This window comes from Sminthopsis crassicaudata, chromosome 6, assembly GCF_048593235.1.
Source record: "Sminthopsis crassicaudata isolate SCR6 chromosome 6, ASM4859323v1, whole genome shotgun sequence".
Lineage (NCBI taxonomy): Eukaryota > Metazoa > Chordata > Mammalia > Dasyuromorphia > Dasyuridae > Sminthopsis > Sminthopsis crassicaudata.
Window position 1 is genome coordinate 59978953 of NC_133622.1, and position 11350 is coordinate 59990302.

An 11350-nucleotide genomic window follows, 5' to 3' on the forward strand; every position below is an offset into this window, starting at 1 on the left:
AAGTGACAGGAACCACATGGACAAAAATATTTTGTGATGGCAAAAAATTGGAAAATTGAAGGGATGTTCATCAGTTGGGGGGATGGCTGAAAAAGTTGTGGTATATGAATGTAATGGAATGCTATTATGGTATTAGAAATGAAGAACAGGAAGATTTCAGAAAAATAAAACAACCTGGAAAGATTTAATATGAACTAATGTTGAATGAAGTGACCAGAAGCAGAACACTGTATATAGTAACAGCAACATTTATGATGATCAATTACAATACACTAAGCAATAAAATGATCAAAGACAAAGATCACAGAAAATGTGATGCCCATCCAGAGAAAGAATTATGGATGGTCAGTGCTCGTATAATCTACATTTGATTGCTTCCTGTCTTGGGAACAGAAGAGAGAGGAGAATACATTTGAAATTCAAAATGTTATAAAAGTGAATATTGAAAACTATCTTTACATGTACTTTGAAAAAAAAATACTAAGGGTGGAAAAGGTGTGTTTGGGGGGATAATGAAAGGTTAGGCTTATAGATGTCCAAATGAAATATAGGGCATGATCCCTCTGTATAAGGATCAACTGAAGTTTTTAAGGTAAGATATCACAGATGCTCCCAACTCTTAATATACTGTTATGTGGGAAATCGATTAAACTTGTCCTGTTTGGTACCAAAGAGCAGAACAAGGATCAATGATAAAAGTAACAAAGAGACAAAATTGAGCCTAATATAAGGGGAAACAAATAAACTTTCTAATTACCAGAGTTTTTAGAAAGTATACACTGAAGGATTCAGTCACAAGCCCTATTTAAAAGCCTTTTTCTAAAATTTCCTTCACTGGATGTCTTAAAATGAAAACTAGATGGTCAGAGATATGTTGTAGAATGGATTTTTTCTCCCTAGTATATAGGTAGATTCCTGAGATTTTATGATTTATAAAAATTCATTGAAGGAGAATGTCCCAAAACGTTGATATTTTATATCACTGTAAATTTTAATCTGATCTGCTTTTAGATTTTTTTATTGCATCTTCAAACGTGGCAAGGAATATAAATTAATTTTAATTTAATTATTACCCTGTTTTAATTTTCTCCTTTGAGTGACAGCTTTGATATTCAATTCTCATCATGTGCTGGGGATATGAATAGAAAAATGGAACAGATCTTGACTTCACATAGCTTTCATTCACAAAGGAGTTGGATTTGATGATTTCAAAGATCCTATCCAGCTGTAAATCTGTCCTATTGGGATTGTGATTATGCCAATGTAATCAATAGGGATTATGGGGTGGGGGTATTATATATGTTAATTTGTATCTAAACCCTAAAAAAAAAACTTGCTTAAATTTAATTTATCCATCATTGGAATTTGGAGAAGGGTAACTGAATGCTCATCAGTTGGGAATGTTATATTGTTATATATGTATGTAAGAAAATTCTCACAATATCCTAAGAAATTACAAATATAAAAAAGTTCAGGAAAAAATATAGAACAAAAATAAACTACAAAGAAATTACAAAAAGAGAAAACCTATGTGTTACAATAATATAAATAAAATCATACAAAAAGGAGGATGGACTCAGATTAAATACAGCAACCAATTTTGATCCCAGAGAACAGGATAGAACACTTTCCTTCCTTAAGGGACTTTTTTTGACTAGGTAAAGGAGATTATTCTTTGTCTCTAATCTTACTGAATGGGTGGAGGAGAAAGTGAGGCTGGGACTTTGTACAATTTAGCCTGAATTAATCCAATTTACTTGCTTGTCACAGTATCTCCTCCCTGATGTCATAGTCATTTTGAAAAAGAAGGATAAACAACAAAAACAAGACTGATTGGATTTAGAAGAAGATGATAAGGTTAAAAGTCTTCTAGCTCAATCTCTTTTTAGGGAGGTAGATGGCATAGAGTGCTGGTCCTCAGATTCATAAAATTTACATACTCTTCCTTTCTTCTTTCTATTTCTACTAGCTGTTTGGCCTTTAGGTAGGTTACTTCATCACTTTAAAAGCCAGTCCTCTTCTCTAAAAATTGGGGATGATAATAATAATAGTATACATTTTCTCACAAGATTTTTTTTTAAATAAGAATGTAATTAAATCTAAAATATTTTATAAATCTTAAAACATTATATAGATGTTAATTGTTATTAATATTGTTATTGTCAAGTGATTGTTGTTCATTGAAATTAACTGATTTGCCCAAGAATACAGATAGTTAAAGGGTAGAACAGACATTTGAACCCAAATCCTTGGATTTGAATATTATCATTCCATTCATTGCACCAACTGGCTCTTATAGAGGTGAGAAGTGAAATGGTATTTGCCATTGCTCTTTGCTATAAGGGAGGTTTCAAATAATTATTATCTTAATTTATTATTTTAAAGAGCATCAATAGGGCAGCTAACAGTTGCAGTGGATAGATCATTGATCCTGGAGACAGGAGTACCTGACTTCAAATTCTGCCTCAGGCACTTGCCACTCACTAGTTAATGTGACCCTGAGTAAGTCACTTAACTCCAATTACCTCACAAATATAAATAAAGATAGAGCATCAATGACTTTTAAAAAAATGTGATAAAGGCAAAGTCCATGGGTACAATACGCTCAGACCACCAACCACATCATTATTAAGATCAAAACAGATATACAGAGCTAATAGTTTTCCTTCAAAAGAAGACAGCAGTGATATTTGCTCCAGAATATTTTTCTAAGCAGATAAATATTTTCTTGAAGTCTGCAGTTTTGCAATCCAATACAGTTCAGAATTGCTACATTAACTATTGTTTGGGATAATGAGTTGACACACACACAGTTCAGCACAGTATAATCACAGATGAACAGCTTCAGCAGTATTACAAAGACTTTGAAACATCCATGGGAAAATAATAAAAGACTTGAAACTGGGATCCAACAGGCCCTTTGCAGTTAACCTTTAAAAAATGCCATCTGAAGCAATTGAAAAGAACCAATACAGTCGTTTAAGAAAAAGGTGTCATTATGAAAAGCTCTTCTGAAACATCTCCCTGATTGAACTCCTGGTGTGCAGCGAGTGTACATACCATAGCTTGCAGAGGATAGAAGGCATTAGCTTTTGAGAAAACAAAAGAATAGTTTCTTTTTATTTTTTTTTTTATCCTAATGATGAACAGAAAATGGCAGCTAGACCCAGACTATATTATCTCACCATTTCTTGATGTGAATTTTCTTTCAGACCATTTAGTATGTAATGGTCTTACCTACCTGACAATGCTGATTAAGATCCTGCAGTTTCAAGCTGCTGAAAGCTCCTTGCTATTCATTCCCATTTTCATAAGGACAATTGTGAAGCAATAGATGTAGAGATCATGACTTTTTTGCCTTGGTTTTGGGATAAGATTAAGCAATAGCCTTAATAAGTATTGCTGGTACCGGGCCAACTTCAGCTGAGTGTGGGTAGGTTTGAATCATTCTGTGCATAGTTGTGATTAACTGGGGAAAGTGTCATAGGAATCAAAGAATCATTGAATTTTAAAGTTAAAAGGATTTTTACAGCCATATAGTCAAGAACATTCCTTTAAAAATTATCATAATATACATTTGCCAAAGGTCCATCAATTCCTTGCTTGAAAACATTCAAGGAGGGGACTCACTACTTCCTGGAACAACCTATTCTACTTTTGAACAACTCTAATTTCTATGTAAGTTTTTCTTTTTTTTTTTCCCCCAGACAGCAGACATGAATTTACATGATGTCATAATCCAAGGATTTGTGCTTGGTCCTGTACTGTTTAACATATTTTTATCAATTTCTTGATAAACTCATAGTTGATATTCAAATCAAATATACTGGTGAGAAAATAAGCTGAGTAATATAGCAACTTACTAGATCACAGAGTCAGAATACACAAACATCTTGTCAGACTATAGCACCTGGATTATTCTAATATGATGAAATTCAATAAGGATAAATATAAAGTCTTGCCCTTAGACATAGAATATAATTTTGTATGCATAATGGGGAGGAAGACTATTTATGGCAGTTGTTCTGAAAAATACCTAGGTATTTTTAGTGGACTGCAGCCTTTATATGAATCAACAATGTGCTATAATAGTAAAAACAAAAAAGACAAAATGATATTGCATTGCAAAAGTGGGTTATGACTTACAGTAATCAGTAGGTTATAGCTCCAATTTAATCTTTCTTCATCATATCTCATTTGTAGTACTGTGTTTAGTTCTGCCCACCATTGTTTAAGGAGGCCATTGACTAAGTGGGGAGTTGCCAGAGCAGAAGTAACAAGATGATGAAAAAAAACTGGATCCATGCTATGTGAAAATTAGATAAAGCAGTGGGCATGTTTTGCTTCAGGTGTGCTGTGCTAGTGATTTTAAGATTTTGATGGGTTATCATGTGAAGAAGGGATTAAATCTTCACTTCTGTTTAACTCCCAAAAGAAGAGGATTGGGTAGAAGTTGCAAAGAGGCAAATTTAGCTTTTTTGTAAAAAAAAAAAAAAAAAAAAAAAAAAAAAAAAACTTTTAAAAAAACATTAATTTTTTAGCATTTCTTTTTAAACTTTGAGTTTAAAATTTATTATTCTCTTGCTTTGCACTGTTCCAGACCTCTCCCTCCCCAGACAAGGCAAGCAAAGTGATAAAGCAAAAAAAAAAAAAAAAAAAAAAATCATGTACATGACACATGTTCATAAAAATCATGCAAAAAATAATTCCAAATTAAACATATCACAAAAGCAATAAAAATAAAAAAGAGAGAAAATAATATTTCAATTTGCACTCATAGTTCATCATTCTCTTTCTGGAATTAGATGGAACTATTTTCATAATAAATATTTTGGAACTCTTGAATTACTAAATATGTTTATAAGTCAGTATTTTTAATGAGATATTTCACTTTTTATTTTTTTCATCCTTTTGCCTTTTAAAAAAAAATGTTCCTTCTCTCACAGAGCTAATAGGTTTCACTTGCAATTTTTTAGGAATTATTTTTAAGGAATTATTTTCTTCAGTGAGCTTTTGTATCTCTTTTTTTTTTTTTTTTTCCATTTGACCAATTCAGTTTTTAAAGGAGTTCTTTTCCTTTAAGAAATTTTGTGGCAGAGGATTCTGGGAAGATAGCAGATTAGGTCTATAAATCTCAAGCTCCCAGATTTCCTCCACAAATAGAACAAATGTGCACATCAGGGCTAACATAGGTTGGTGAAAATTAAGAAGACTTGGGGAAAAATAGAATATACAACTAAAAAAACAAAAATAGAAATACAACTAAATACAAATAAAAGCCAAAAGTGTTTATGGGCAATAGAGTTGCCAATCAGCATCACCTGTATCCAGTACTATAGTAGGAGTCCCATTTTTGTAAATGCCATATTGATTTAGGACTAAGAACTCCCCAAACTGCTGTAACTGCTTTCACTTTCTCAGCCATGGTTCCTGCTCCTGAAACACTCTGGGCTAACTCCCACCCTGGTGACATTAACCTGTCCTGCTGACCTTTTAAATTGTCTTAAGCTAGAAAAACAACTCACTCTTTTTGTTGGCATTGTCACCACAAAATCTGATTTGAGGAAGTATTTTAAAGCTGTTTGGAAGGGAAAATTGAGATGCCTCTAATATGTTATCTTGTCTCCCCTACAAAACAAACAAACAAAAAAGAACTTTTTATTATTTTTTTTATTATTTTATTTTTTCCCTGAGGCTGGGGTTAAGTGACTTGCCCAGGATCACACAGCTAGGAAGTGTTAAGTGTCTGAGAGCAGATTTGAACTCAGGTGCTCCTGAATTCAGGGCTGGTGCTCTATCCACTGCACCACCTAGCTGTCCCAAGAACTTTCTAAAATAGAATATAATCTGCTTCAAGAGATGGTGTATTTTCTTGTTTTCTGGAGGTTTTCCTACAGAGTTCATATGATCCACTTAATGAACATGCTAAGGGGAATTCTTTTTTTCTTTTTTTTTTTTTTTTTAGGAGGGGGCAGATGAACTAGATAGATACTAAAATCCTTTCAGATTGCCAATTTTTTAAATCTGTTATTCATATGAGATGTTAGTAATAACATTGACAGATTCTCTGACCCCAAGTGAAGACTTTTTCCCTTTCACATATTCCCATCCAATAATTAGAACAAATTAGAACAATTGAGTTTTACTCCCCTCCTTATTTAGCAGGGTGAAGCACTGACATAGAAATGACAAAGATTTTGATGTGAATGATAAGCCTACATTTCAGTGATAAAGTATTAAAACAGACAGGAGTTAGTTATGGTACCATATTTGTGTGGGAACTTTTTTCTTTTTTTTCTTTCCCCCCTTTGCTTTCTGATATGTTTAGAACATTCTTTAGAAGTTTTAAACCATCTTTTGATTGTTTACAAGATGTATGTCTTGTAGCATTAGCCATCTCTAAGTGAAATCCAACATCTAAAGAATGAAGTCTACCTCCACATCTCCTCACCCTCCTGCCATGACCAAATTATAGCAACAACCTTTTGAAAATAGTCACATTTAAAATTTTAATAGAAAAGCTTTAAAAAAAATTACAAAATATCCTTTAAATATTCAAAAAAAATTTGTCCCTCTTCAGTATAATTCCTGTATTACAGGTATGAAGAACAAGGCTTAGTTTTTGATTATCTGTAGCCCAACACCATTTTTGTTGTTTGATTCTGCTGAAATACTTCTATACCTAAAGGTACAGCCTTATCAATTGAAATGTTAATGCTTTATAAGAAATGGAAGGAACACAGAAAGGTTTCCTAGCAACTACCTTGAATCCTAAAGTAAGTCAGTTAAAACTCTGTAGGATGTGCAATGGGTGTAAATGAGGCAGCTAAGCTGATCCAAAGATTTACAAATGCCCGATATCAAGTATAATAAAAATTGTAATGGAAGGTGAATTGCTTGAGAAGAAAATCACATCAACGTCTTGACAGCTTTATCATTATTTAAATGATACAGCTTAAATTCTACTAGGTTGTTAGTGTCAGAACTAAAAGGGTGGTATGCAAAAGCAGAGTTCATAGGGATGCTTAATGTCACCACTCTGGCCATGGATTTCAAGAAATTTTATCACAGTCTAACAAAGTACAACGAACCAATGTTAAGAAAGACCCAGAAGAGAAACATGTGGATGCTGTTGTGTGATATAAATTCCTTGTTTGGGTAATGGGAAGGATTTTCTATGAGAATAAAATTTACTTAGGAGATATTTCCATTGAGTGAACTGTATGCTAACCTGTAGATGGCCTTCAGCTTCTTGTTTGTTTGTTTGGTTTGTAATTTTTGTGAAATTTTGCTTGGCAGTATTCATTTTAAAAAATCACTAACATTAACAACAATCACCTCCAAAGGTTTATATTCTTTGAACATTATGCAAAATCATTTAAAAATATACAATTAAACCAAGAAAGCATAATGTTCAAAGAATATAAACCTTTGAAGGTGATTGTTGTTATGTTATTGATTTTTTTTTAAATTTTGTATTTGTATATGTAAGGAAACACTAGAATAAGAGATAAAGTGTGGAATATCATGTCAGACATGGAATAAAGAGTATCTGAATTCCTATATAGTCCCCAATATTAGACACATGGAACTGAGCAAGTCACTTTTTTTTTTTTTTAAAATATTGAAGAAATGTCTCTATATCCTGTGTACTGCATTGATAGAAGGAATATTCTATGGTTATGAAATGATTTGTTCTTCAAGTAAGTGATAGTAAATTAAAAAATAAAGTATTTCCAGTTATAAAAATATTATTTTTTTTCTGACAACCAAATGGAAATCAGCTCCAGGGCAATAATTGAAGATTAAGACTTCAAGCCAAGCATTTTTCTATTGGAGAGTATTGATAATTTTCTCTAGAAAGACTTCTGGAAGATGGTTTATATTGGAATCAAATTTAGTTTCTCCTTTTAATTTTTTAACAAGAAAGCCCTTGAAAGAGATGTTTTTTGTAAGAAGTGAAGTCAACTTCCAGGGATAAGCAATGAGGTCTCTGAACAAAATACAATTAAATAGAAATAAACTTAAAAAAACAAACAAACAAACAAACAAAAAACAACTTTCTTCTCTGTGCTTTCCACCCACATAATGTATATCTATGATAATAATTAAGACCAAGGACATGTAAGTTAGAAATAAAAAAAAAATAAAACTGGAAAGGTCAAGGACAGTAGAAATAGAGACTCCATTGTCTCTTTGATATATGAACACTTATTTTTTTTTTCTTTTGATTTAGGTCAAGCTAAGAATTTTAAGATCTAAGCTACCTCTCTTAAAAGCTGATTTATGATTTTTGTCTTTATATCACTGCCATTTCTAGATGTTCTTTACCTTACCCTTAGCCAATGAGCTTTCTTTTATAAGAAAGAAAACTAAGGAATGGCAGTTAATATAGTGATAGTATTTTAAAGTACAAACATCAATCTGCACTCTTGGCTTTCTATAACAAATGTAGAAAAGTATAATTTTTTACCTTTTATCTAGGGCCTAGATTATACAGTTCAATTATGCAACATTTAACTTTTAGTATTCATTTCACTTAAATCATTTTAGAAACTCAAATTTTGTGATTCTGGAAATAATTGAATTTCAGGTGAAGGTCATATATGTTCAAATATATTTTATTCAAAATAGATAGATATTAATATTTTTCATCACTCCATGAAATACATAATCAGAATATTGATTATTTTAAAATTATTCTTTGTGTCCAGTTTTGTAGTCTTTCAAATATCCACAACATCCTTGATGCACGTTCCTAAAAGGTAATATTTTATTTTGGTGGCAGAAATAATAAGCAATTGAAATCTTTGGAAAAATTTTAAGATCTACTTCAATAACCTGTTGTCAGACTTAGTATTGAATTTTGAAGCTATGAATATATATGCATGAATGTTTTGTTAATCTCTTAGCTGCACATTCATAATTTTAAATTTGGAAAGATTCATTAAGTCTTTTTTTTTTTTTTTAATTCTGGAAGATGAAGTCATGCTCAGTCACACCTGTGGAAGCCTGATTGTTAATAGTGAACAGAACAGAAATTTGCTAGAAGAAAAACACCTGCTTTTAGTTTTCAGCAAAGGCAAACCATATAAAGCCTATATTTTATGAGCAATAGTGGGATTTCTCCTTCCAACCCCCCAAAAATGCCAATGCTTTATTGCTACTCAGATGGGAAACCTCAACACTATGTCATCTTAAATCAAGAGGTTTATTTTCATGTACTGTTGTATTTATGTTAGCCATGTTTTGACTAGGTTTAGTTGTTATCCATTAAATTCCCTTTCCTTTGGAAAGAAACATTTTGTTGTGTGATTTATTTTTTTTTTTGAAAACCAAAATGAGTGATTGAATAATGCATATGTTTTAGTAAAACTAATAATACTATTCAAAATTTGAATAAACCCTATTCTAATAACTCATTATGAGCATGAACTTAGGTTCTCAAAAACTATTTTAATGAAATATAAATGGTTTTCCTAAACTAGCAAGTGATCAGATATAGGTCTAGTTACTAATTTATTATACATTTTTGTCTAAAGACTAGTCTAGCTAAGGCCAGAAAAGTTTATCACTAGATTGGTTATCAAAAGATAATTTTTATGTCCAAAGAAGCTTTCAGAGATATTTTCTTAAGTCCTGAAGGATTCCAATATTAATCAATCCACAATATTATTATTACTATGTATTTAATTATGTCAGGAATTCAGATAGATGTTTAGATTCCAAAGAGGTGAAAAGATTCTGTCCTCAGTGCAATTATATTTTAATGGTTGAGATACTTTGTATTGTATCTATTCAAGATAGGCTACAAGTGCTGAACTCAAATGTCTAAGGACCAATGAATTGATATGATCCTAGAAGTCCTCAATCATATCAGTCTTGATATTTTCATGATAAACAAAACTATGAAAAAAAGAAACAAGTTCCAACTAAATGTAAAAGTTGCTTATACAGATAGACATATAAAGGAGTAGGTTGAATGGTCTTATGTCATTCAAACCTGAGAATCTAAAGTAACAATAACTTTTATTATCTTGCAAAAATGTAGATTTAGTGCAGGAATTTATCTCAAAAAGCAGCTAAGTTCATTTCCTTATTTTGCAGAAGTGGAAAGTGAGGCTTGGTGAGGATAAACAGCATACACAAAGTCACACAGATATGTACAAGGGATTTATACATACATCAGCTGATAGAAAACATTATTAAAATAGATAATGATAATAGAAAAATCTGAAAAGCTACTCTTTACTGTTTGAAAAACACTACCATTAAAATAATCAGTTCCTAACTCCAGATGTGTTGAAGAGAACAAAATGGTATGATAAATATAACAGCAAATATATAGTGCTTCCAAGTTGGTGAAGTGCTTTACTTATGGTTTAGTTCATTTGTTCCCTACAATAATCCTATGAGTAGGTGTTATTATTATCCCCATTTTATAAATAAGGGAACTGGCTAAAAAGGTTAAATGAACTACCCAGAATCACTGATGTTAGATTTAGGATTTGTGCCCTGCTCTTCCTACTTAAGACCATAATTCTATAAACTATGCCACATTGAAATCTGACATGTGATTTCATAAAGCATTCCAATACACATACATACACTCACATACATATATATATATATATATATATATATATATATACATATATATATATATGCATCTATATGTGGGTATGTATACATATATTAAATATGTGTAGATATATTACATGAATATCTGGATACGAAAACAAAAGTGAGAATGGTGAGGGATATTTAGTAAAATATGAATTATAAATGCTGAATGAGAAATATCAAAGACATGAAGTTCACACAGGATCCTCCTCATATATATGCATAAGTATTTTACCCACCCTTTATAAACTTAGATGTCATAAGCAATTTACCCAGAGAAGAACTGGTATAATTCCAATATGGCAATTGCCAAACAGCACAAATTTTCAACTAATAATATTTTATCAGATAATAAAGTAATCATATTTGATATTATTCACAAATCTTTTGTTTGTATAGTGATGCTATTAATTTATTAAAAGAAAAAATTAAATTTAATTCAAAGCTAGATAAATTATTTAAAGAAGAAAAAATAGGATATTTTCTTGAATTAGTTCTGATCCATTCACACAAGTTGATGATAATGGAAAATAGCATATAAATAGAAGGAAGACCAACAATTTCAGGGGGAAGTCTAAATCAGATAGATGTCTAAACCAATTGCCATACAAAAGAAGTTGAAAGATCCTTTAAAAAGTACCTAAGTTATGTAAACATTTAAGTAACTTGTCAAAGAGAAAGACAGATGACGCCTATCATAACCCTAGTTTTAAATATAAATTCATTT